The 22,461-nt window shown below is 38.4% G+C and overlaps 2 pseudogenes; both read right to left on the minus strand.

Moving 5' to 3' along the window:
- Positions 1 to 3,116: 3,116 nt before the first annotated feature.
- On the minus strand, positions 3,117 to 4,339 carry LOC102394808 (annotated as a pseudogene).
- A 7,373-nt stretch (positions 4,340 to 11,712) lies between these two features.
- LOC102389952 lies at positions 11,713 to 12,645 on the minus strand (annotated as a pseudogene).
- Positions 12,646 to 22,461: the final 9,816 nt, after the last annotated feature.

The following is a 22,461-nucleotide window of genomic DNA, read 5'->3' on the forward strand; positions in this document are numbered from 1 at the left end:
TGAAATTCATTGTTTTGGGATGAAATGTCCTATAGATATCAATTAGGTCTAACTGGCCTATTGTATCATTTAAAGTTTGTGTTTCCTTGTTAATTTTCTGTTTAGTTGATCTATCCATAGGTGTGAGTGGGGTATTAAAGTCTCCCACTATTACTGTGTTATTGTTAATTTTCCCTTTCATACTTGTTAGCATTTGTCTTACATATTGCGGTGCTCCTATGTTGGGTGCGTATATATTTATAATTGTTATATCTTCTTCTTGGATTGATCTTTGATCATTATGTAGTGTCCTTCTTTGTCTCTTTTTGCAGCCTTTGTTTTAAAGTCTATTTTATCTGATATGAGTGTTGCTACTCCTGCTTTCTTTTGGTCTCTATTTGAGTGGAATATCTTTTTCCAGCCCTTCACTTTCAGTCTGAATGTGTCCCCTGTTTTGAGGTGGGTCTCTTGTAGACAACATCTATAGGGGTCTTGTTTTTGTATCCATTCAGCCAGTCTTTGTCTTTTGGTTGGGGCATTCAACCCATTTATGTTTAAGGTAATTATTGATAAGTATGATCCTGTTGCCATTTACTTTATTATTTTGGGTTTGAGTTTATACACCCTTTTTGTGTTTCCTTTCTAGAGAAGATCCTTTAGCATTTGTTGGAGAGCTGGTTTGGTGGTGCTGAATTCTCTCAGCTTTTGCTTGTCTGTTAGGCTTTTGATTTCTCCTTCATATTTGAATGAGATCCTTGCTGGGTACAGTAATCTGGGCTGTAGGTTATTTTCTTTCATCACTTTAAGCATGTCTTGCCATTCCCTCCTGGCCTGAAGAGTTTCTATTGAAAGATCAGCTGTTATCCTTATGGGAATCCCCTGTGTGTTATTTGTTGTTTTTCCGTTGCTGCTTTTAATATTTGTTCTTTGTGTTTGGTCTTTGTTAATTTGATTAATATGTGTATTGGAGTGTTTCGCTTTGGGTTTATCCTGTTTGGGACTCTCTGGGTTTCTTGGACTTGGGTGATTATTTCCTTCCCCATTTTAGGGAAGTTTTCAACTATTATCTCCTCAAGTATTTTCTCATGGTCTTTCTTTTTGTCTTCTTCTTCTGGGACGCCTATGATTCAAATGTTGGGGCTTTTAACACTGTCCTGGAGGTCTCTGAGATTGTCCTCGTTTCTTTTAATTCGTTTTTCTTTTTTCCTCTCTGATTCATTTATTTCTACCATTCTATCTTCTACTTCACTAATCCTATCTTCTGCATCCGTTTTTCTACTATTTGTTGCCTCCAGAGTGTTTTGATCTCATTTATTGCATTATTCATTATATATTGACTCTTTTTTATTTCTTCTAGTTCCTTATTAAACCTTTCTTGCATCTTCTCAATCCTTGTCTCCAGGCTATTTATCTGTGATTCCATTTTGATTTCAAGATTTTGGATCATTTTCACTATTATTTGGAATTCTTTATCAGGTAGATTCCCTATCTCTTCCTCTTTTGTTTGGTTTGGTGGGCATTTATCCTGTTTCTTTACATGCTGAGTATTCCTCTGTCTCTTCATTTTGTTTATATTGCTAAGTTTGGGGTGGCCTTTCTGTATTCTGGCAGTTTGTGGAGTTCTCTTTATTGCGGAGTTTCCTCGCTGTGGGTGGGTTTGTATGGGTGGCTTGTCAAGTTTTCGTGGTTAGGGGAAGCTTGTGTCGGTGTTTTGCTGGGTGGAGCTGGATTTCTTCTCCCTGCAGTGCAATGAAGTGTCCAGTAATAAGTTATGAGATGTCAGTGGATTTGGAGTAACTTTGGGCAGCTTGTATATTGAAGCTCAGGGCTGTGTTCCTGTGTTGCTGGAGAATTTGCATGGTATGTCTTGCTCTGGAACTTGTTGGCCCTTGGGTGGTGCTTGGTTTCAGTGTAGGTATGGAGGTGTGTAGGTAAGCGGCACACTTTCTCAGGCTGATATTGACTGTCCAGAACCACAAGAAGTCTTAGTTAACAAAGAAGCCTGCTTGCAGTTTGGTAGATAATTTCTCTCTGGGAATGCGATTGCCCCCTTCTGGCTCTGGCTGCCTGTTTGCAGCAACTAGCTCTGAACAGTCCTTTGGGGACTGGCGGTGTCTAAAGTTAGGGCTTTTCGCGTGGTAGCTATTGCACAGTCTGATTTGCTAGCCCAAGTTAGTTCCCTCAGATTGCCCTCAGGGCATTCAGGCCTGGTCCTTACTCTAAGCAATGCAGCCGGCGCCTCCCTGCCCAGCCCCCGCTTGCTAGTGGTGGGTGCAGGCGTCTGCGCTGCTTCTCCACTGGGTGAGTTACCATTGGGCACATAAATTGTGGGTTTTAATTATTTATTTATTTTTCCTCCCAGTTATGTTGCCCTCTGTGGTTCCAAGGCTTGCCACAGACTCGGCAGTGAGAGTGTTTCCTGGTGTTTGGAAACTTCTCTCTTTTTAAGACTCCCTTCCTGGGATGGAGCTCTGTCCCTACCTCTTTTGTCTCTTTTTTTTGTCTTTTATATTTTTTTCCTACCTCCTTTTGAAGACAATGGGCTGCTTTTCTGGGTGCCTGATGTCCTCTGCTGGCATTCAGAAGTTGTTTTGTGGAATTTACTCACCGTTTAAATGTTCTTTTGATGAATTTGTGGGGGAGAAAGTTGTCTTCCCATACTATTCCTCTGCCAACTTAGGACCGCCCCCCAATTTCTACTTTTTAAAGTGCCCTACTATCATCACTGAATTTTCATTCCTTGAAGGATGAACACTATGTCTTAACTGCTATTTGTACTTTTTGTAAGAGGAATGCATGTTATTATTGAGAGCCTAGTCTACCATAGGTATTAAAAAAGGAGGATGAAATTAACAATTATTAAGATTACACAAGTATGCCACATGATATTTATGTCCTTTACCCTTTGTAATCAGATTATTTTGTCTAAAATTTTAGATGAAAAATATTTGAAAGATTGCTAACTTTTTTTCCAGTAAGGAAGAGATAAAGTCAAGTTTAGTACAGTTAAGCAAAACACATGTACTTTCTATTTTATGTATTAACACTTCATTAATAATAAAAATTTCTTTTTATCAACCAACCTTTGCAGACACAGTTTGTTTACATATCAAGGGCAAAATCTTCCAGAATAATGTTTAGTACGAAAATATTTTAGAGTCCATGATGTTGGAGACTGTGTCTTTGACATCCTTATTTCTCAGACTGTAGATCAGGGGATTCAACATGGAGGTGACCACCGTGTAAAACACAGACGCCACTTTGTGTGCCTGGAGTGTGTGGAGTTGGGCACACAGTAGAGGAAGAGGATGGTGCCGGGGAAGATGCTGATGGCAGTCAGGTGGGAGGTGCAGGTGGAGAAGGCTTTGCGGTGACCACAGGCTGAACGCATCTTGACGATGGTGACAACCATAAACACATAAGTCAGGAGAATGATGAAGAGTGTGCTGACCTCATTAAAGGTGGCAGAAATGAAAAGCAGCAACTGGTTGAGATAAGTATCAGAGCAAGAGGGGGAAAGCAGGGAGAACTCACAGAAGAAGTGATCGATTGTGTTGAAACCTTGAAATGATAATTTGATAACAGTACAGGTGAGTATCAAGGAGAAAGCTACACCACAAGCATAAGATCCAACCACTAACATAGCTCAGAGTCTCGGGGACATGGCCACCATGTAGAGCAGAGGGTTGCAGATGGCCATGAGGCAGTCATAGGCCATCACAGCTAATAAAAAGGACTCAGTCACCACAAAGGTAAAAAAGAAAAAGAATTGTATTTCACAGCCTGCAACTGAAATGGTTCTGTCTTCTACCATGAGGTTCACCATGGTCTTGGGAGCAACGATGGAGGAATAACAGAAATCCACAAAGGAGAGGTGGCTGAGGAAAAGGTACATGGGGGTGTGCAGTTTGGGGTTAATTTTGATGGTTACAATCATCCCAAGATTCCCTGCCACAGTGACACTGTGCTGCGGCTGCTGCTAAATCGCTTCAGTCGTGTCCGACTCTGTGCGACCCCACAGATGCAGCCCACCAGCCTCCCCCGTCCCTGGGATTCTCCAGGCAAGAACACTGGAGTGGGTTGCCATTTCCTTCTCCAATGCATGAAAGTGAAAAATGAAAGGGAAGTCACTTAGTCCTGTCGGACTCTTAGCGACCCCGTGGACTGCAGCCTACCAGGCTCCTCAATCCATGGGATTTTCCAGGCAAGAGTACTGGAGTGGGGTGCCATGGCCTTCTCCAACAGTGACACTGTAGATGGTGAAGAATGTCAAGAAGAGGGGCACTTGCAACTCTGGGTAATCGGAGAAGCCCAGGAGACTGAACACGGCCCAACTTTTATTTCTCTCTGATAGAAACATGGTTTCTGTTTGTCAGAATCTGAATAAGTCTTAGAAAGAAAAATATTAAGGGAAATAAGGATGTAAGACACTTGGTTAACACCTCCTTTCCAAAGCTGGAAGATGAAGCAAAGTGTCTCTTTTAGAATCTGTGTATTTTCTATGCATGCTATGCTAAATGTCTAAAATTTTTTAAAATTACAAGCATTTAAACATTTAAGTAAAATTATAATTAGTGAACTTTCTTAGTTCTCAATTTTAATTTTTAATATTTCAAAGTAAAAAAATGAGTTCAAGTCACTTAGGATTATTTTAAATGAAATCCTCCACAATTCTTTCAGATTTTCTTGAACATTATAATTTCATAAAAGATTAATTTACCCTAGTACCAGAGCTACTTGTTTCAGTTGTATAACTAATAGTAAAAATGATAAACTTCTAAACAAAATAAATTTTGCTTTGTATGTTCAGAATGTGACATTAAAACTGACACCCCTAACACTGTACATTTGTCCCTTTACTATTCATTCCATATAGCACTTTAATAGTTGTTTTGCTTCTGACTCAGTAAACTTGTTTTCAAAATAAATTATAATTTTTCACAGAGTGTGCTTCTCAACCTAGCAAGTCCATTTGTCAATCCCCCATCATTGTTTGAGGAATAATAATATTGAAAAAATAATAAAGATAATCTAGTCTAGTTATTTATTCTAGACATGTCAAAACAGAAGATGGAGATTTTTGATTTTCCCTGTACCATGCAAATAAGGCCCAATCTACACATCTATGACATGAACCCTGATCCAGGCTCCCAGCACTGATCCATTAGTCTACAGTAATCTTGATCCTTGTTCAAGGTCCAGATGCTATTTTCTTTATTTATTATCATGCTTTTAATTTATGACAAACAGGAGACTTTGGGAATGTGCCTGATGAAAGTATTCATATCACAGAGCTATACTAGAAAGCATCAAAGAAAGAAATTTGAGAAAAATATTCTCTCAGAAAGAATAGCTATTCTTATTAAAGATTCTAACTTAGAAATATCCAGTTCTTGGCCTTTCTCTCTCTTTTTTCTCTCTTCAAGGCACATAGGGTATTTATTCTGTCCCTATATTGCCTGTAAAGAAGAAAGATTAAATACTTGAGGTAGCACTGTACTATGGAAACATTTCATGAGAAAATAGTAATATAAAATAATTGCATTTCTCTAATTGGTGACCAATACCTCTAAGATCCTACTGAACCAGAACCAGCAGCTCTTTATGTATCATTTCTGGTAAAGTTCTCTCTAGTTTCACAACTTGAGAAATAGATTTCAGATGGCCATCAACGAAGAGATCAGATCATATGCAAAACAAAGAACTCAAGATTCTTATCTCTTCCTAAACTCATAAATTTGAATATTGAAGACATCCTATCACAAAGCTGGATGTTCTAAATATAATTAATTTATCTAAGGTGCTTAAACACTCATTTTATTTTATTTATTTATTTTCTATTGATGTGGACCATTTTAAGTCTTTATTGAATTTGTGACAATATGACTTCTATTTTATGTTTTGGTTTTCTGGCCATGAGGCATGTGGGATAACAGATCTCTGACCAGGGATCAAATCTGCACCCCTGCATTGGCAAAGTTCTAACCACTGAGTCACCAGGGAATTTCCTAAACACTCATGTTAAATTAATGCTACATTTGATATAGCTATCCTACATCCTCCCCCCCCCCCATTTTGTTGTAATATTTGCTCTCAGAGCCACTTTATTTTCTTAAGTAAAAATGGTTCTTTTTCCTTTTATCATTATAGAGTTTGATTGATCTCTCTCTCTCTTTAAAAATACTTGTCCTTTCTGCCTCGCAAACATTTGTAGTAGCAAGACAATGCACATTCCCCAGATTCTCAGAACTCTCCTAATCCCACATTCCAGGCATCTCTTGTTTCAGTCAGTTCAGTTCAATAACTCAGTCGTGTCTGACTCTTTGGGACCCCATGAATCGCAGCACGCCAGGCCTCCCTGTCCATCACCAACTCCCGGAGTTCACTCAGACTCACATCCATCGAGTCAGTGATGCCATCCAGCCATCTCATCATCTGTCGTCCCCTTCTCCTCCTGCCCCCAATCCCTCCCAGTATCAAAGTCTTTTCCAATGAGTCAACTCTTCGCATGAGGTGGCCAAAGTACTGGAGTTTCAGCTTTAGCATCATTCCTTCCAAAGAAATCCCAGGGCTGATCTCCTTCAGAATGGACTGGTTGGATCTCCTTGCAGTCCAAGGGACTCTCAAGAGTCTTCTCCAACACCACAGTTCAAAAGCATCAATTCTTCAGCGCTCAGCCTTCTTCACAGTCCAACTCTCACATCCATACATGACCACTGGAAAAACCATAGCCTTGACTAGATGGACCTTTGTTGGCAAAGTAATGTCTCTGCTTTTCAATATGCTATCTAGGTTGGTCATAACTTTTCTTCCAAGGAATAAGCATCTTTTAATTTCATGGCTGCAGTCACCATCTGCAGTGATTTTAGAGCCCCCCAAAATAAAGTCAGCCACTGTTTCCACTATTTCCCCATCTATTTCCCATGAAGTGATGGGACCAGATGCCATGATCTTCGTTTTCTGAATGTTGAGTTTTAAGCCAACTTTTTCATCTCCTGTTTTACCTTCATCAAGAGGCTTTTTAGTTCCTCTTCACTTTCTGCCATAAGGCTGGTGTCATCTGCATATCTGAGGTGATTGATATTTCTCCCAACAATCTTGATTCCAGTTTGTGTTTCTTCCAGCCCAGCGTTTCTCATGATGTATTCTGCATAGAATTTAAATAAGCAGGGTGACAATATACAACTTTGATGTACTCCTTTTCCTATTTGCAACCAGTCTGTTGTTGCATGTCCAGTTCTAACTGTTGCTTCCTGACCTGCATACAGATTTCTCAAGAGGCAGGTCAGGTGGTCTGGTATTCCCATCTCTTTCAGAATTTTCCACAGTTGATTGTGATCCACACAGTCAAAGGCTTTGGCATAGTCAATAAAGCAGAAATAGATGTTTTTCTGGAACTCTCTTGCTTTTTCAATGATCCAGTAGATGTTGGCAATTTGATCTCTGGTTCCTCTGCCTTTTCTAAAACCAGCTTGAACATCTGGAAGTTCACAGTTCACGTATTGCTGAAGCTTGGCTTGGAGAATTTTGAGCATTACTTTACTAGCGTGTGAGATGAGTGCAATTGTGCAGTAGTTTGAGCATTCTTTGGCATTGCCTTTCTTTGGGATTGGAATGAAAACTGACCTTTTCCAGTCCTGTGGCCACCGCTGAGTTTTCCAAATGGGGCTTGGACTTCCTAGGTGGCTCCATGGCAAAGAATCCTCCTGCCTGAGGATGCAGGAGTCACAGAAAACCCTTGTTTGATCCCTGGGTTGAGAAGATCCCCTGGAGGAGGAAATGGTAACCTGGTTCAGTAGTCTTCCCAGGCTAATCCCATGGATAGAGGAGCATTGTACAGGACTGAAGCACTGAGTACCCACACATGCTCACGCAGGAACTCAGCTGAGCCAGTTTTAATACAGAGCTCTGTAGGCTGCATGCAGTTCCTCTTCCTTGAAACCTCAGAAAAGCAATTTGCAATAACTAGATAATTCTCAAGAATATCTATATATAAATGGTAACTTTCCCCTCCACACTTTTTCCCCTAGGTTCCCAACATTGAAATTAATATTAATCTGTCTTCAAATTTTAATGCATACCTGCTGATGTTGAAAGCAGAATCTGTTCTGTTTGGAAGTGATGGATATATTCTTATATCTAGAGTCACATCCTTTGGGGTGTAAACTCTAGAGACTATCTGTTGCCTCATTCTCTTAAAACCATGAAATAAACATTTATAATTAATCACCAGTCTCTGATGTAATTTCTGTGTCCCAGAGAAACTGGAACAGTGTTAAGGGTATTTCATTTCATCATGTTTAATTTACATGTTTAAGTTACTCCTCTCAGATTCTTCATCACTCTGATACTTTTTTACACTTAAAAAAGTATGTAATTATAGAAGTCAGCATTATCAAATATTAATTGAATGACTACAATATGCCAAGCATAACCCTCTTCTTCCAGACTTTCACTCTAATCAAATGGCATTAGAATGAAGAGTTCTTCATGATTTATTGACTTAAAGCAGAAATATTTACAAGCTTAAATATTAAGTTGGGAAAATGATCTAGTCCCTTTTAAATATCTCTTTTATTACATCACCACATCCACTCCATTAATTACTTTTAGATATTGAATTATTGAAATAACACACACTTCTTGAAGAAAACATGAACTATATAATTTAAAAAGGAAAATACTCTAGAAATAATTGTTATCAACTCAACTACATTGGAAATCTTGCATTCAACTTTAGAGAAACATGACTGATATTATTACCTGACTACCTGAATAAAAGAAAAAGGTGACCATCATCATAGTGGCTTAATGTGGCTCTCATTTATCCCCTGATATGATGTGATGAGAGAAGCTTTACTTCTGTGATATTCTTTTCCTCAAACCAGAGTGTGAAAATCATTAGGAAAGTCCACATTTGAAAGTATTCTACAGAATCCCTCACCAGCATCCCTTAGAATTGTAAGAGCCAAAAAAAAAAAAAAAAAAAAAAAAAAGAAAAGAAAAAAAAAAGAAAATTGAAGAAACATCACAGACCAGAGGAGATTTGGAAGACATGATGACTTAATGCAATGTGGTCCCTAGACTGGATTCTAGACAAGAAAGGTGGCATTAATGGTGGTGGTGGGGGAGCAAGAAACTGATAAAATGCAATAAAATTTAGTTTTTAAAAATAATGTACCTATATTTATTTTTAATTTATTTTTAATTTTATTTTGGTAAGAACACAACATGACACACCCTTTTAAATTTTAAGGGTACCCATACAGTGTTGGGGCTTGGAAGAGGGGACAATGAAGAGATGTTTGTCAAGGGGACAAAGTTTCAGTTATGAAAGATGAATAAATTCTGAAAATGTACAACAATGTAAGTGCAATTAACAGTACAACATTTTATACTTGAAATGTGGTAAGAGAGTAGAATTTAACTATTTTCAACATGAAGAAAAAATAAAAGAAAATTATAAGACATGAAGTAATTGATATGCTAATTATCTTGATTGTGATCACTTCACTATATATATGCATATACACACATATATAAACATCAAATAAACTCCTTAGATCTGTAAAATTTGTTTTTGTTAATTATACCTCAATAAATCTTTAAAAATAAAATTAAGAAGTATACTTTAAAAAGAAATATTTATTAAATAACAAATTTTGCTGTGACTTTTTATTATCCAACATTTTTGGAGTCTATGGGAATGATTATGGAGCATGAGGAGAAGCCATTTAAGCTTTTAACTTTCATACATAAATGTTTCTAAAGCTGCTGTTAATGTTTCTTCAGCTTTTCCAAGAAAATAGAATTACATGAGGAAGAAATAATTAATTATAATTGCTTGCCTTGAGGCCTCTGAAGAATAAGGCAAGTGATTTTCTCCAGGGCTCTTGTGCCACAGGGAGTGGAGAGACATGTCTCAACCTCTTTCCCAAACTGCTGAGACCTCCAGAGGCTGGAAGGTAGGGTGCCTTTTCCACCAGCAGGTCTGTCTGTAGGTCTGAGAAAAAATGGATATTCTTTACCATGTAATGTATCTAAAAGATACCTTAGGTTCACTCATTCTTTCATGAGAAAAAGTCTTTTGGGGGAAATTTAGGGTCATTGCCAACATTAAGTATCAGGAACAGGAAGTGCACATTTTCTAGCAAGCTTTGTCGAGAGGGCCTGGCTTAGCTGAGCTCCTTTGTAGTAGTGTCCTGAATAAGTGTTTCCTGGGAGTGGGGAAGCAGAGGGTCTCTGAGAGTTTTCAGGTACATGCCTCTCGAATTCTGTAAGTTTTTGGAAGAATTGTGCAAGGGAACAGAGGTAGGTATTTAAACAAAACTGAATTGAGGAGGATAAAATGAACCTCTGGAGACAAAGAATCAAAAGGTTCAGCTCCAAATCAGATTTTAGAGCATGGGAAAAACAAATGCTTACTCACAAGAGCAAAAAGAAAAAAAATGGGAAGAAATTACAAGGATAAAGATTTTAGATACCAGTGTATTCCAGATTCAAAAATAATACAGATTGTTTAAACTATACAATAGCATTATTTGGGAGATAAGAAACGAGATGTTTAATTTGGACATAATTCGGACAGAAGAATCTGAAAATCTACAAGGAAATAAGGCAATATTTCTCAACTACAGATGATTATGAACCCCCTCTCCGCCCCCATATGGACATTTGACAATATCTGGAGGCATTTTTGATTGTCATAATGAATGTACCAGAGTGATTGGACAGAGGTCAGAGATGCTGTTACACATGGTAGCATGCACAGGGTAGCTTCCTATAAAAATAAAAATCCAACACGAAATATTAATAGTACCAAGCTTGAGAAACTCTGAAAATTATAATCAATAAATAATTTATAACAATGAGAATTGACTTGGCAAGATTTCCTTCTGATTGATCCTTAAATCCTTGGATATCTGAACACACAGAGCCATCAAGAGTTCTCACTGTTATATGGGACCTCTTGCCTTTAATGCTGAAACATCTAGAACCAGTTGGTTCTAGGTTTGAGAAGTAGAGATGATCTTACCAGAAATGTTAGTCTAAGGAAGAAGTCTTGTTCATAAGGAAAGATAACTAAAGGAAATTAATTATCTGGTGTGTATGACTCACAGCTCTAAAGCAGGAAAGCTCCAGGTGAGCTGAGATGTGCCACATTGTTAACACCTCACACCATTGCCACCACGTGTTTGTCAAAACCTCTGCACAGCAAAGGAAATGCTCAACAGAAAGAAGCAGCAGAGTGGGAGGAAATATTTGCAATGCGTGTATCTGGTAAAGCAAGGGTCCTCAAATTCCAGGATTTAATGCCTGACGATCTGAGGTGGGTCTGATAATAAAAGTTTTACAGCAAACTAAATATGTGTGTCTTAACAGCCCATTACCCAAACCCACTTAAAACATTTTAGGTGGATCAAAGCAAAGAAGTAGGCTGCAAATTTTGAAATATGTTCAATTCTATTCTTATAAGTTGACAAGGTACAAAGATTGTTGTTCAGTCACTAAGTCATGTTTGATACTTGTGACCCCACGGGTTGCAGCTCGTCAGACTTCCTTGTCCTTCCCTGTCTCCTGCAGTTTGCTCAGACTCATGTCCATTGAGTCAGGGATAAGTGAGTCAAAAAGACTCACTCCAAGGTACCCTCTTCTTGACTGTTCTTCCACTTCTAACACTGAGTCCACCATTTCACCCTTCTGCCAGCCTCTGATTTGGGACTTAGAGTCCCACTAGGAAAATATTTTGGAGCTCACCACTTTTCTGAGAGCTTCTTTCACATCCTTGTTCCTCAGACTATAGATCAGGGGGTTCAGCATGGGGATCACTACAGTGTAGAACACTGTGGCCATTCAGCCAATGCCCCTGCTCTTACCAGAGTGGGGCTGGCAATAAATGGAAAGGATTGTTCCCTGTAAGACAGCGATGGCAGCGAGGTGGGAGGCACAGGTGGAAAAGGCTTTGCACCTTCCCTGTGCTGAGTGCATCCTCAGGATGGTGATGAGAATAAACAGGTAAGAGATAAGGATGATCACACTTGTGATGATCTCACTGAAAATGGCCACAATGTAGAGCATCAATTGAATCACAGTGACATCAGAGCAAGCAAGAGAAAAGAGAGGGGGAAGATCACAAAAGAAGTGGTTGATCACATTTGATCTGTAGGATGGGATCTGAAGAGCTAAACACAAGTGAATCACAGAACATACAGTAGCATTGAGATACAACAGGACACCAACTCCACGCAGAGATTTTGAGACATGGTGACCATGTACAGCGGTGGGTCAGATGGCCACAAAGCAGTCATAGGCCATCACTGCCAGCAGAATGACCTCAGTTACCCCAAATGTGCAAAACAGGTAGGATTGCACAGTGCATTCTTGGAAGGAAATGATTTTGTCTTCTTTTAAGATGTTAGCTATCATCTTTGGTGTGCTGATTGTGGAGTAACAGAAATCCACAAAGGACAAGTGGCTGAGGAAAAAGTACATGGGGGTGTGGAGTCCAGAGCTGACCTGAATCAGGGCAATCATGCCCAGGTTTTCCCAAACTGTGACTCCATAGATAGAAAGAAACAGCAGGGAGAGGAAGACTCTGAGCTCAGGGGCATCTGAGAATCCAAGGAGGATGAAGTCTGTCACAGCAGTGCAGTTTTCCTCATCCATGTCCTCACTTTACCATGGTTGCAGAAAAATAGTAATAGTTATTCTTCATTGGATCACTCCCAATTAACTACTAAAAAGGACATGAGAATAAATAAGATAGCCAACTTTTTTCAGCAAAGAAATAAAACATTGACATTTTGAAGCTTAGGAAAAGTTCAGATATTGTAGCCCACAAATGCATAGAGCTCACATTCATATTCACAGATCACATGAAATAATTCACATCCATGAAAACCTGTGTGTTTATTGAAACTAGTTTTACACAATTTGCAGCTTGGAACCGAATCATTAGAAAGACATCAAATGTTATTTATTTAGCCATATTTGAAATTTAAATATCTTTCTTTATTTGTAGACTTTTTAATCAGTTATTGAAATACTGGGATCTTGGGGATTTTTTTTAGTACTACACAGGAAATTGGAGAAGGCAATGGCACCCCACTCCAGTACTCTTGCCTGGAAAATCCCATGGATGGAGGAGTCTGGAAGGCTGCAGTCCATGGGGTCGCTGAGGGTTGGACACGACTGAGCGACTTCACTTTCACTTTTCACTTTTCACTTTCATGCATTGGAGAAGGAAATGGCAACCCACTCCAGTGTTCTTGCCTGGAGAATCCCAGGGACGGGGGGGCCTGGTGGGCTGCTGTCTATGGGGTCACACAGAGTCAGACACGAGTGAAGTGACTTAGCAGTAGCAACACAGGAAATTTCTTTCTTTTGATGAAATGATGAGAAGTATGCTTATTTAAGATTATTAACACATAAGCATCATGTTTTTATTATTACCCTTTAAATGGAAAAGTGAATTTTATACTCTATTTTAGCACGTTTTTTCTATACAATTAGCCTAGTGATTTTTAAATTATGATAAACAATGTAGGTCTAAACTTTCTGAACTGTGACTGAAGCCTTCTAATACCTATTTGACAAATGAATTCACTACTTTAATATATTCAAGAAATAAAATTTGTGAATATTAAATTAACACAAGTTCTTATTGCTGCATTGCACTATTATTTATGATAGGAACTTAGAAACAAAATGTCAAAGAGCAGGGTAAAAGTGGAGCTACATGTATATTATAGGAAACTATGCAGCTTTCAGAAGAGCTTTCAATGACCTGAAAAATGACTAAGAAAATGGCAAGTTAAAAATAGAAAGCCAGATCACAAAGATAGATACAGTATATCTATACATAAGTCATAGTGCATATTTAATTCTCAAACCATCCAAGAAACATAAATATTTTTACCAATAGTTTATTCCAATTGCTTTAAGAGCGCATTCAGAAATTTGCCTACTTTTTTTTTAATAAAGGAGAGATATATTCAAAGCCTTTGATATGTAGAAAATGCCAACAAAGGGTAAGACCATGCTTATTTATTCTCTCTCCTGATCCTAAGTAACAATAAAATGACTTAGTAGCACCTACTGCTTATTCCTGGAGGAAAGGGAATCTGGACTAAAAGTCAACACAGCCAGATTTTTCCTTATTCTTCAAATAACTTGAAAGAGGTAAATGATATACGAATTGAGGAATCCTGGTTTGAATACAAATAATAAATCTGATGACATGCATTGCTCTCTTCAACGGCCAGTAATAAGTGAGTTGTCTTTTCTGATTTCGAAGTAGTAAACAATTTTGAAAATCTTTTCCTGCTTTTTTAAGTTTTAAAGATGAAAGTTTGGCTGCTGATCACTTATAGAGCAGGAGTGATGTTGATCCCTGTTGGACATTTGTCAATGTCTGGAGATACAGTTGGCTGTCACAACAGGAAGGGGTGCTCCTGACATCTAGAGGGCAGACTACAGATGCTGCTGAACAGTTTGCAGGCACAGGGCGGCATCTCCTTCCCCATTCCCAACCTCCTCACACACCCACAACATAAGCAAAGCCAAAATATAATCTGGCCCCAAATGTTAATAGTATCACATTTGAGAAAACTGTTGTAGCGATACATGGCCTTGGCACAAGATCAAACTACTGGCTCTCCTGTCTGCTTCAGAGGTGGTTCACATGCCTCTGCTCCTCCATCCACAGTCCTGAGGACCCCTCACCACCACTCTCAGCATCAGGGTGGCTCTCAGGAGAATCTCCCTGCTATCTTTCCCAGGTTCTGTGGATGGAGTTAACATGAGAGAAGAAGAGGGAAGGGGAGAGGAATCAAGCATATTCTCCAATTGGCTCACACTCTTTCCCCTGTTACACTAATAGCCATTACAAGATATTTCATTCTACAGATCGAATTGCTCCCATTTCCTGTCAAGATTATTTTTTAGTAGGTAAAGGGAAAACACTTTCATGGAGTTCTCCAAACTTGGCATTTGTTAAAACACTCTCCAAATACAGACTTTTAAAAATTATTTCTAATGTAATTCCCCTCTTTTACAATTCCTCCTTCTCTGACACGTGGCTAATAATAAATCATCCTCATTAGAAAACAAATGAAGTTTCCAGACATCAGGAAATATCATTCAGTCCATTCCTCCCCAAAATATAGTCCGACCAACCTGTTGATCGGTATTGCTTCCTGTGTTTCTGAGGATGCAATGAGGGAAAATGTCACAGGCTTTATGTTTTCATGTGTGTGTATCCAGGGGGCCCACATCACTTGAGATGCCAGAACCAATCATTGGTCTCTGCGGGATCTCAGCCAGATACCAAGAAAATAACATTGCCTTGGGACTCAAACAATGAATGGCTTTCATAAAATGTAAAAAGACGGGGGAAACTGTCCTGAGTTGGTAAATGTTATTGTAAGACAACATGATTCCTTTCAGAGTTTATGATAAATTAGAGATTTGTATGCTGCATGCAGACATTGCACTATGAACCAGATAATGTTGCCATTATAATATATGTGAATGAGTCTTATAAACTCTGCCAGTCTTACACTCAAAGCTCCTTTCTGGAGGACATAGGGTCTAAAGTCACAACAGCATCCTACCAAATACTAGAAAGGGGTGGGAACAATGAACCTCCTTTGCTGAGAACAATAGCAACTGCTCACACTTACTCACCACTTTCTATGTGTTAGGTACTGTTCTGAATACAACTATTAACACATTTCATTTTAAGTATAGTTATGCAGCTTTGTTAACGTGGCATTGAGGCACAGGCAGTTGTCACTTGCACAAAGTCACAGATGGAATCACTGATAGATTGAGCATATGTTTTGCATTTTGGTTTCTGCACCCATATGGCTCTGTGAGGAAGAGCAGAGCTGATGGACGGTGCTGGATGCAGACCCTACTCACTGCAGAGACTGTTTATTTGTCTGCCTGCAGGGTCTCTCCCAGGTCTGCTGCTTCTCTGCCTGTGTAATCTTTTCTTAAACCGACAGGGTTCGAATGATATGATGAGGTTTGTGCTCCTGGATGTACCAAACATTCACGAACTCCATAACTCTAAATAGTACCAAGTAAATTGATTTCCAAATTCTCAACAGCTTTCATGTGTTTCCCTAAAATTGATTCATATGACAATTTCCCGAGTTCGTGGAGTGTTTCTGCCTCTCCGTTCCACCCAGTACTTTCACTATTCCTGTTGTTTCATTTTTCAAAAGTAAAGATTCCTGATATCCATTTACATATTACTGTGAGAATTACCCAAATTAGAAAAATAATAGCAAACTTCCAAAATCTAAAACATAAGAACACTGTGAAATGCTGTGTTCCATGAAGCCTGAAATTTGTTTGAATTAAGACATTTCAAGCCCATGGTATGACTTCTTGTTTCTCTCTAGATTATATAACTTTCTTTTCTCAGAAAATATGGGCATTGGACATGTATTTTAGCCAATACAGTGATGTTTTGGTATTATATATAAAACTCATTACTATTATATATAGTAAATTCATGATGATATCTCATTAGCATCATTTTTTTGTTGTAGTTCTTAGTATACTCTGAAAGCGTTGCCACAAAATGCATCTCCCTGGAGGGAGTCTCATGGCAGAAAGACTAAAAAGACAACATTATTTGCAGTGATGTTTATATTATCTATGCAACCCACTCATAGAAAACTGCTTTGCATATCTATCTTAAAGACAAAGCAGAAACTTTTCTTAAAATTGATTTAAATATAAATATTTAACTGAAATTTATTTTATAGGCATTGTGCATAAATTAAGTACTATAAATACTAAGATCTAGGTTTTTGATAACCTGTATTTATATCACATAAGATCATATTGTTTGAGTGAATCATTTCATCAAAAGATTCAATGATATCAACAATATGTTAAAATTTCTAAACTTTTTAATTGTACATTTTAACCGAGCTGCCTCCAAGCAGAAGGAAAGCAGAAATGCTGAATTGCTATACGATAAGACTTGGGAAGGTGATTGCGGTAGCATCAGAAATTAAGAAAATCAGTTGTATTTCAAGACAGCACAACAAACTACTCCAAAACAATGAGTTAAAAACAGCTGTTTATTGTATGGATCACAGTTACATAAGACACTCAGGCAGTTCTGATGATCTGATTCAGAGGTGACTGATCTTCGCTAGTATGTTTGTGAAAGTCACTCAGTCATGTCCAACTCTGCGATCCCTTGGACTTCTCCATGTTTGTGATCCCATGGAATTTTCCAGGCCAGAATACTGGAGAGGGTAGCCTTTCCCTCCTCCAGGGGATCTTCCCAACCCAGGGATTGAACACAGGTCTCCCGCACTGCAGCGGATTCTTTACAAGCTTAGCCACAATGGAAGCCCAAGAATACTGAAGTGGGTAGCCTGTCCCTTCTCCAGCGAATCTTCATGATCCAGGAATCAAACTGGTGTCTCCTGCATTGCAAGAAGATTCTTTACCAACTGAGCTATCAGGGAAGCTGGTATATTTATGTGTGTTATTAGCTTTTCAGGCTTGGTGATCTAAGAGAACTCATACTTCAGTCTGGAGGTTGGCTAGATGCTGTTTCATGGGATAGTGTTGTGACCTATATTGCTCATTTACCAATATGCTAATCTGTGCTTGTTCACATGACAGCTATTCTAAGAGTTTGTGCAAGTTTCGAGGGATTTTGACATTGCTACAGGGCCTTTCTTGCAACTGACACAATATTTCACTTCAAGGACCTTATGTTAGCCAAAATCACTCACAAAAGTAGCCTAAAATTAAAACAAAATTGAGGAATTGATTTCACCATTTGGTCAGAAGAAAAGAAAAATGTGGGGATGCCTAGTTAAGTGGAGAATTGGGATCATGCTTGCAATATATCACACAGGGTAAAAAAAAAAAATCCTTTTGAAAGACAGAATCTCCAAAAATTTAGCCTGAAGCAAACTGGAAGACAATCTAATTTTGTTTAAAGTATTACTTTGAAAAATTTGGTGAAAGATCATTTAAAAAAATTGAATGAAAGATCAGCAGTTCAGTTCAGTTCAGTTCAGTCGCTCAGTAGTGTCCGACTCTTTGTGATTCCATGAATTGCAGCATGCCAGGCCTCCCTGTCCATCACCAACTCCCGGAGTTCACTCAGACTCATGTCCATCGAGTCAGTGATGCCATCCAGCCATCTCATCCTCTGTCATCCCCTTCTCCTCCTGCCCCCAATCCCTCCCAGCATCAGAGTCTTTTCTAATGAGTCAACTCCTCGCACGAGGTGGCCAAAGTACTGGAGTTTCAGCTTTAGCATCATTCCTTCCAAAGAAATCCCAGGGCTGATCCCCTTCAGAATGGACTGGTTGGATCTCCTTGCAGTCCAAGGGACTCTCAAGAGTCTTCTCCAACACCACAGCTCAAAAGCATCAATTCTTCAGCGCTCAGCCTTCTTCACAGTCCAACTCTCACATCCATAAATGACTACTGGAAAAACCATAACCTTGAATAGACAGATCTTTGTTGGCAAAGTAATGTCTCTGCTTTTCAATATACTATCTAGGTTGGTCATAACTTTTCTTCCAAGGAGTAAGCGTCTTTGAATTTCATGGCTGCAGTCACTATCTGCAGTGATTTTGGAGCCCCCCCAAAAATAAAGTCTGACACTGTTTCCACTGTTTCCCCATCTATTTCCCATGAAGTGGTGGGACCGGATGCCATGATCTTCATTTTCTGAATGTTGAGCTTTAAGCCAACTTTTTCACTCTCTACTTTCACTTTCATCAAGAGGCTTTTTAGTTCCTCTTCACTTTCTGCCATAAGGCTGGTGTCATCTGCATATCTGAGGTGATTGATATTTCTCCTGGCAATCTTCATTCCAGCTTGTGTTTCTTCCAGTCCAGCGTTTCTCATGATGTACCCTGCATATAAGTTAAATAAGCAGGGTGACAATATACAGCCTTGATGTACTCCTTTTCCTGTTTGGGACCAGTCTGTTGTTGCATGTCCAGTTCTAACTGTTGCTTCCTGACCTGCATACAGATTTCTCAAGAGGCAGGCCAGGTGGTCTGGTATTCCCATCTCTTTCAGAATTTTCCACAGTTTATTGTGATCCATACAGTCAAAGGCTTTGGCATAGTCAATAAAACAGAAATAGATGTTTTTCTGGAACTCTCTTGCTTTTTCGATGATCCAGCAGATGTTGGCAATTTGATCTCTGTTTCCTCTGCCTTTTCTAAAACCAGCTTGAAAGGTCAGCATGTCAGTACTATTCCAGCACAATTTCTGACAGAGTTTCTATTCCCATTTACTGTTAATACTCCCAAATATTCTCAGTATTTTCATCTATTAAAAAGTGGGCATTGAGAAATTTGTTTAGACATATTGATTAGAGAAGGAGAAGGGTGTTTAAGTTATTCAAGCAAAAGTGAGCTATTGATGTTAGAGAAATCTGATATTTCTAATTTGCCTTATTAAATAAACCCTAATACCAATGTCCAGGCTTCCCTGGGGGCTCAGCAGTGAAGAATCTGCCTGCCATTGCAGGAGACATGGGTTCAACCCCTGGGTCTGGAATATCTCCTAGAGAAGGAAATGGCTATCCACTTCAGTATTCTTATCTGGGAAATCCTATGGACAGAGGAGCCTGGTGGGCTACAGTCCAGGGGGTTGCAAAAAGTCTGACATGACTTAGTCAGTAAACCACAACAACCATAACAAAACTGATGACTATCTGGTTTACATTTTATTTTGAATATGGTTACACAGGTAATTAGTTTTCAAATCTTTGGGCAACTGCAAGCACTTTTTTTTTTTTTTTTTAAGGTGTGAGTTCAGTTGAGAAGGATACAGATGTTATATTTAAGGAAAAAAAACCATGAAGAATTGATAATATTTTTGATGTCTTCATAGGCAAAATAATAGAAAGTGAAAGTGGCTCCATCGTGTTTGACTCTTTGTGACCGCATGGACTATATAGTCCATGAAATTCTCCAGGCCAGAATGCTGGAGTTGGTAGCCTTTCCCTTCTCCAGGGGATCTTCCCAACCCAGGGATCGAACCTAGGTCTTCGGCATTGCAGGCAGATTTTTTACCAGCTGAGCCACAAGGGAAGCCCAGGATAATAGAATGAAATGCCAATTGGGTAGTCATTTGTCATGCTTCCCTTTTGCATGTAAGATGTTCTGAGAATGAGTTCTCCATTTTTAAGCTTCTGGTGGCTTAATATTAAACTAATTAAAAATAGTGCCTTTTACTTTTCTTTCACTAGCGTTTGTTTAATCTCTGCTTATTTTTTTTATTAAATATTTGTCTTTATTTCAATTTGACTACTCCTTCAAAAGTTTGTAGAAACCAGATAATGCACCTTCCACAGATTCTCAGAGCTCTTCTAACCTTCCATTCCAGGCACTTGTTCAGTCACTCCATTGCTTCAGACTCTTGTGAATCCATGCACTGCATGTAGCTCGCCAGACTCATTTGCCTGTGGAAATGATTAAAATTAATCACAATTCTCTGATGTAATTCTTTCTTGTGTTCTATAAAACCTGGAGCAGCATTAGGGGCATTTCACATGAACATTTGTAGGTTAAAATCACTTCTCTCAGACCCTTCCTCACACTAATACTTTTTTACAATTATAAAAATTATGCAATTATAGATGAAATCATTATTAAATATTAATTTAAGGAGTATAACATGCCAGGCATAACCTTGTTCCTCCATAATTTTACTCTAACATATGGAAGAAGTATGAAGGTCCAGCATTTAGATCATCATGATTCATGAGTTAAAGCAGAGATATCTACAAAGTTAAATATTTAGTTTGGACAATGAACTGATCCCTTTAAAATAACTGTTCTGTTCGATTGCACCACCACATCCATTCCATTAATTACTTCTGTTTATTGAATTATTGAAATAACACATATTCATTGTAGAAACCAAGGACTATAGAATTTAAATAAGGAAAATGAACACAGTAGAAATAATTTTTATTAACTCAACTCCATTTCAAATCTCACAGTCAAGTTTAGTAAGTATGACCAACATTACCTGAAGTAAAAGATAAAGGTGAGCATCTCCAGTGGTGCAGTGTGGGCATCATTTATCCCCTGAAATGATGTGATGAGAAACTTCACCTCTGTGACATTCTTTCCACAGAATCTATTATCTCATTTTACTATAAGAAAATTATTAGGCAAACCCATATCTGCAAGCATTCTAACAGGATACCTCATCCATACTCCTTAAAATTATTGAAGCCAAAGAAAAAAAAAAAGGAAAGAGTCAAAATTTGTCACAGATCAGAAATTAGGGAGACATGGTGACAGTACAGTGTGGTACCTGGATTGGGTCCAAGAAAACAAAGGGAATTAAAGGGAAAAAGCTGATGGAATCCAAGTAAAATTTAGATTTTAGTGATCATATTGTACTAATATTTATTTTTATTTTATTGTGGTAAGAACATTTCACATAAGACCTACCAAATTAAGATATTTTAAATGTACAATACAGTATTGTTGACTACCAATATGATTTTTGTACAGTATATCTCCAGAACTCATTTAATTTGCTTAATTGATATTTTATGTCCATTGATTTGTAACTTCCTGTTTTCCCCTCCTATTGCCTCTGACATCTATCACTCCACTTTTTGACTCCATGAACATATAAGTGGAGTTATACAATATTTGTCTTTCTGTGACTGACATATTTCACTAAGCATACTGTCATCCATGTGGTAATTTACTGCATAATTTCTTTCTTTTTTTATGCCATTTTTATGTACATGCCACATTTTCTTGATCCACTTTTTGGCCCATAGACATTTAGGTTATTTCTAATCTTTGTTATCGTGAATAGCTCGGCAATGAACAAGGGAATGTTAATATCTCTTTTAAATCATCATTTTAATTCTTTTGAATTAAATAAATAAATATTCAGAAGCAGAGTTACTGGATTATCAGAGCATGTATTTATACTATGAAAAGCCGCCATACTATTTTCTTTTTTTTTAATTTTATTTTATTTTTAAACTTTACATAATTGTATTAGTTTTGCCAAATACCAAAATGAATCCACCACAGGTATACATGTGTTCCCCATCCTGAACCCTCCTCCCTCCTCCCTCCCCATTCCATCCCTCTGGGTCGTCCCAGTGCACCAGCCCCAAGCATCCAGTATCGTGCATCAAACCTGGACTGGCAACTTGTTTCATACTCAGCCATTAAAAAGAATACATTTGAATCAGTTCTAATGAGGTGGATGAAACTATTTTCACAAGTATATTTAAGTAACAATCAGAAGGCAATTTTTCCATGCCAGTTCTCACTATCATAATTCTTTATCAGTGATTTTTTTCAGAGACTTTCAATTCTGACACTATTGATATTTTGGACTGGCTTATTCTCTTTATGGGGAGCTATTCTGTGCAGCTTCTCTGGCCTCTGTCCACTAGATGATAGTACCTTCACCCCTGGCCCCTGCACT

Source organism: Bubalus bubalis, chromosome 22 (genome assembly GCF_019923935.1).
Source record: "Bubalus bubalis isolate 160015118507 breed Murrah chromosome 22, NDDB_SH_1, whole genome shotgun sequence".
Taxonomy (NCBI): Eukaryota; Metazoa; Chordata; class Mammalia; order Artiodactyla; family Bovidae; genus Bubalus; species Bubalus bubalis.